General features: G+C 51.2%; 1 protein-coding gene across 1 annotated transcript in view; it reads left to right on the forward strand.

Moving 5' to 3' along the window:
• Positions 1 to 5,597, forward strand: part of LOC100524727 (melanoma-associated antigen 10-like) — a 136,505-nt gene extending 130,908 nt beyond the window's left edge. The window contains exon 9 of the mRNA XM_021080569.1: positions 3,391 to 5,597. The gene's annotated coding sequence lies outside the window, so the exon portion shown is untranslated. The remainder of the gene's footprint in view (positions 1 to 3,390) is intronic.

Here is a 6,000-nt window from a genome sequence, read left to right on the forward strand (position 1 = left end):
CTCCAGGTCTGTCAGACTGCAGAGATCAGTTTCATTGTTGACTGTTTTAGGTGAGTTCTCCTGTTGGTTTGACTGGGGGTGGTTTCTCAGCTTCTTCATCTTGCTTGTTGTCTTCTTTCTCCTGAGGGAGTTGTACTCTCCGTTATCGGGTAGTGCTTGCCTTGTCACTGCCCTGGAATATTTCCTGAGGGCTGTCGTTGTTGGTCAATCTTTTTTTTGAGACAGTGTGGCTTTTCTGGAGTGTTGATGGGACTAACAGTGTTTCTTTGAAGCAAAGGAGGACTTCCTGAGGGCAGACAGGACTGGGAGGTCCACCCCACGATGGTAGCAGATTTCACTTGGTTCTCAGCACCCCCTGGGGTCTTGGGCGGGTAGCAGGGCCTTTGGAGACTCAAGAGGCTCCTCCCCAGAACAGCCCGACTCAGAAAGACCGTCTGAGATCTTTTCCCAAGTCGGCCAGGCTTGTTGCAGCTTTTCTGGGCTGCAGGGGGTCCTGCCTGGAGCTGGCAGTCCTATGCAGCTGGTCCACTAGGTCTCAGCACCCCCTGGGGTCTTGGGCGGGTAGCAGGGCCCTTGGAGACTCAAGAGGCTCCTCCCCAGGACAGCCTGACTCAGAAAGACCGTCTGAGATCTTTTCCCAAGTCGGCCAGGCTTGTTGCAGCTTTTCTGGGCTGCAGGGGGTCCTGCCTGGAGCTGGCAGTCCTATGCAGCTGGTCCACTAGGTCTCAGCACCCCTTGGGGTCTTGGGCGGGTAGAAGGGCCCTTGGAGGCTCAAGAGGCTCCTCCCCAGGGCAGCCCGATTCAGAACGACCGTTTGAGATCTTTTCTCGATTCGGCCAGGCTTGTTGCAGGTTTTCTGGGCTGCAGGGGGTCCTGCCTGGAGCTGGCAGTCCTATGCAGCTGGTCCACTAGGTCTCAGCACCCCCTGGGGTCTTGGGCGGGTAGCAGGGCCCTTGGAGGCTCAAGAGGCTCCTCCCCAGGACAGCCCGACTCAGAAAGACCGTCTGAGATCTTTTCCCGATTCGGCCAGGCTTGTTGCAGCTTTTCTGGGCTGCAGGGGGTCCTGCCTGGAGCTGGCAGTCCTATGCAGCTGGTCCACTAGGTCTCAGCACCCCTTGGGGTCTTGGGCGGGTAGCAGGGCCTTTGGAGGCTCAAGAGGCTCCTCCCCAGAACAGCCCGACTCAGAAAGACCGTCTGAGATCTTTTCCCAAGTCGGCCAGGCTTGTTGCAGCTTTTCTGGGCTGCAGGGGGTCCTGCCTGGAGCTGGCAGTCCTATGCAGCTGGTCCACTAGGTCTCAGCACCCCCTGGGGTCTTGGGCGGGTAGCAGGGCCCTTGGAGACTCAAGAGGCTCCTCCCCAGGACAGCCTGACTCAGAAAGACCGTCTGAGATCTTTTCCCAAGTCGGCCAGGCTTGTTGCAGCTTTTCTGGGCTGCAGGGGGTCCTGCCTGGAGCTGGCAGTCCTATGCAGCTGGTCCACTAGGTCTCAGCACCCCTTGGGGTCTTGGGCGGGTAGCAGGGCCCTTGGAGGCTCAAGAGGCTCCTCCCCAGGGCAGCCCGATTCAGAACGACCGTTTGAGATCTTTTCTCGATTCGGCCAGGCTTGTTGCAGGTTTTCTGGGCTGCAGGGGGTCCTGCCTGGAGCTGGCAGTCCTATGCAGCTGGTCCACTAGGTCTCAGCACCCCCTGGGGTCTTGGGCGGGTAGCAGGGCCCTTGGAGGCTCAAGAGGCTCCTCCCCAGGACAGCCCGACTCAGAAAGACCGTCTGAGATCTTTTCCCGATTCGGCCAGGCTTGTTGCAGCTTTTCTGGGCTGCAGGGGGTCCTGCCTGGAGCTGGCAGTCCTATGCAGCTGGTCCACTAGGTCTCAGCACCCCCTGGGGTCTTGGGCGGGTAGCAGGGCCCTTGGAGGCTCAAGAGGCTCCTCCCCAGGACAGCCCGACTCAGAAAGATCGTCTGAGATCTTTTCCCGATTCGGCCAGGCTTGTTGCAGCTTTTCTGGTCTGCAGGGGGTCCTGCCTGGAGCTGGCAGTCCTATGCAGCTGGTCCACTAGGTCTTAGCACCCCCTGGGGTCTTGGGCGTGTAGCAAGGCCCTTGGAGACTCAAGAGGCTCCTCCCCGGGGGAGCCCGTCTCAGAAAAACCGTCGGAGAATTAGGTCGATCTATTCACGGCCTGGCTAGGCTTGTTCTAGCTTTTCTGGGCTGCAGGCCTTTTTTAGGGGGCTGGTGGTGTTTGGTGCTGCTCTGTGGAAGTGTAGCCCCTCCAAAGGGCAAGCAGGCCTGTGCAGGGAGAGCCCCTGCGGTGGTAGGCTTCAGGCAATTGTTGAGGCCAGCCCTCCTGGATGGCAGGCAGCCCCAGGTTCGGCGAGAGCGTAGGGGGTGGCGGGGTGGGGGGAGGGAATGCACTGGGAAGCACAGCTTTCTGCTAGCTAGCGGGCCTGTAAGCTTGTTGTGGCGTGGGGGGTATTCTATGGGGACCCACCCCTTCTTCTCTCCCCTCCCCAGCACGGGCGCAGACCAGGCTCTTCTCCCAGGTTCCCTCTGAGGCGGCTTTCCACTTCCCCGCCCCTAGAGTATTGCTCCCTTCCTCTGCGACAGCTTTGTTTTCTAGTCTCCCAGGCAGTCTCTGCCCCGTCAAATGGTTTAGAGACCTCCCAAGCAGTTTCCGCTCTTCACCGCCCCCCTAGCCCGGGGACTAATCTCTGGAGCCGAGGTCTCGGTGCCCAGCCCCCACCCCCAGGCGTCCCCCGGCCCTTTCTTGGGGACTAACCTTCGGAGGCGAGGTCTCGGTGCCCAGCCCCAACCCAGGTGTCCCCCGGCCCCCTCTCGGGGACCAACCTTCAGAGCTGAGGTCTCGGTGCCCAGCCCCCACCCAGGCGTCCCCCGGCCCTTTCCCGGGGACTAACCTCTGGAGCCGAGGATTCGGTGCCCAGCCCCCACCCAGGCGTCTCAATTTTTGGTGACTGTGCCCGTAGTTCAGATGGTCCGTTGGGTTCTTGATCGTTTTTCCGTACTCCGACTTACTGCTACACTCTTCTCTGCATCTGGAGATTCCTCCGGTTGGTTTGATCTTTCCCCGGTAGGAGACTTTCCAGGGTGCGGGATCCCTTTCTCCTCCGCAGTTCCCTTTCGGGAGCGCCGGTCCCGCTCGGATTCACCTTCTCTCACTCTCCTCTTTTCTCCCGTTCTGCCCAATAATGTCACGAATTTCTTGCCGTTATTGGAGTTTAGGTTCCTCTGCCAGCGATTGGTTGTTGTTCTGTGCGAGTCATTTCTTCTGTAGATGTGTTTTTTTTTTGTTGTGTTTGTGGGAGAGGGCGAGCGTGTCCCCCTACTCCTCCGCCATCTTGTCCTCTCTCCGGAAAGTGGGTTTTTATCTATTTTTTGATATTTTTCAAATGCTCTTCCTTTTAATAGGCTTATTAGCTTTATAATATGTTGATGAATGATATTGGTCACTCACTTATTGCTAAATATTTATAAGATTTAAGAATAAGAATTTTGATGGTTTGCAAAACATATTGGGAGACCTTCCGTCTTATTTGGTGATCTGGAAAAAAGATAACATGACATTGGTGTAGGAATTTCCTTGGAAATGTGAAAGAATTCAGCAGACCATACAGAAAAATATGTAAAAGGTGGTTCATTTTTGGATTCCCTTAACCACTTTAGTCTCTTGTTCTGTAAAAATAAAAATATACATACCTGGATTTACTTGGTTTATTCAAGGAAGTAAGAGTAATCTAAACAAACCCTAATTTTTGGATTCCCATAACCACCTTAATGAATTGTTCTGTAATGTTAAAATATATACCTGGACTTGCCTGGCTTATTCAAGAAAGTAGGAGTAATCTTAACAAATCTTAATAAATAAAAGACTCTGCTCACTGACTCATTTATTCATCAAGTATTAATTGGATATTTTCTCTTTGGAAAGCACTATGTTAATAGTGGAAATTCTAAGATAAGCAAGACACACCCATACCCATTGACGGGTAGAGGTTAGAAGCAGCGGTCATATCAAGAAGATGGTGAGAAGTCCTCCATTACCTTAAGAACAAGTAACAAAAGAGTGATGAGGTGAAACTCCAGATGTGAGCAGTCAAGTAGAAATGCCCTGAGCTAGCGCAGTTTGGGGCTTTGGGAAACTGCAACTCCTTCTAGGGGAGTTGATTATAGTTAAGCTTTGGTTGGTGGCAGGGGCCAGAATTTGTGTTTTAGAGGTGAGAAAAGAACCTGGAATAGAAAATTGCTTAGTAGTTACTTTTTGATAAGGAAAAGCCAGAGGGAAATCTCCACCTGGGGCGGATATGAAAGGTGCCCTGAGCTCTTGTCCCAGTGCAGTTAGTACCGTGCATGAAGGTGTTCTATGCATATTATCTGCAGTGACTTTTTGAGAGTAAGGTAATACTCTCTTGAGGTGGTACCCAGAAGCTACTAGGCTGGCTTCTCCCTGGCTTAAGAGAGCCAGAGCCTGCTCTGTTAAAATCATATTAAAGGTAGGTTATCTTGAGTATAATTAGGCCAAATCTAAGCAAGGTCTAGGCTTTGGTGACAGTGAAATGAATGAAAATAGTGTTTTGGATGGATGAGTGGCTGGAAGGGAAGAAAGGAGTTAGTCTTTGATTTAAATTCTAGGAGCTTTAAGTTATATCAACTGGAGAAGACTAACTGATATCCCCAAATTAGCATATCTTCTTAAGAGGAAAAATTTAACGAATTTTGTGAGGCAGCATTTTTGCCCAATTTGACTGAGCTGTGTATTATTTGAGACGTCCAAGATTAAAACAAAATCCCAGAGGGGAGGGCAGTAAAGTCTGGGAACAAAATAATATTAGAAATAGCTGCCATTCATTAAAGATCTAATAAATCCCAGGCACTGTGCCAGATGCTTTTCTTTATGTACATTCCAGTAGCCCTACAAAACAGGGCTTATCAAACTCACTTTACAGAGGATGAATCTGAGGTTCATGGTGCTTGTAATTTCCCCAAGATTATGTTGCTAGTAAGTGACGGAGCTGAGACTAGACTATGGTTCTGAATTCAGCTAGGGCTCATGTTGTTCCCACGCCTCTTAGTCTGAGGCAGGTCTGTCCTATTCAATTTCTCTTCTCAGTACTTTATAATATCTTTCAGGTGACAAAAAAGGACTATGTGACAAGCTACTAAAAGCAGGTCTAGAGAAGGAAGAAAAAAATGCAAACCCCCAAAACATAGTTTGGGGTTGTCTGAGCTTTGTTTCTAGGCTCCGCCTGCTTAGAACCCTAGGATACCCTAATAGCTAACTCTACCCAGGAGCTGACATTTGTGTCCAATCCTAGCAATATCCTGAATTATAGCACCCTCCCCCGATCTTCCCCAGTGTGCTAACCTGTCCAACTCTGGAACCTGGCCTGCTGGACAGCTCCTCATTCTCCTCCTCTGAAGGCTATGCCCTACTCCCAGTGGACAACCCGGAACCACCTGACTTCCCCTTAACATAGAACATGACCACTCCCTGCAAAAGTCTCCTGACTCTTCCATCTGCCACTCTGGCACCCTGATAGCAGCAGCCTCTTCAATCTAAAAGTTCTATTTGGGGAATTCCTGTTGTGGCGCAGCAGAAATGAATCTGACTAGAATCCATGAGGATGCAGGTTCAATCCCTGGTCTGGCTGAGTGGGTCAGGGATCCAGCGTTGCTGTGAGGTGTAGTGTAGGCTGGCAGCTACAGCTCCTATTCGACTCCTAGCCTGGGAACTTCCATATGCCATGGGTGCGGCCCTAAAAAGCAAAAAAAAAAAAAAATTCCATTTGCAAAGTTCAAATGAACAGTGTTGTTTACACTAATATGTAATGAGTTGAATGGTGACCCCCCCCCAAGATATATCCAAGTCCTAATTCCCACTATCTGTGTGTATGTGACTTGATTTGGAAATAGTCTTGCAGATTTAATTATGTTAGGAATCTTGAGATGAGGTTATCTTGGTAGGAAAAAGCAAAGGGAGGCTTGATGCGCCCAG

Source organism: Sus scrofa, chromosome X (assembly GCF_000003025.6).
Source record: "Sus scrofa isolate TJ Tabasco breed Duroc chromosome X, Sscrofa11.1, whole genome shotgun sequence".
Taxonomy (NCBI): domain Eukaryota; kingdom Metazoa; phylum Chordata; class Mammalia; order Artiodactyla; family Suidae; genus Sus; species Sus scrofa.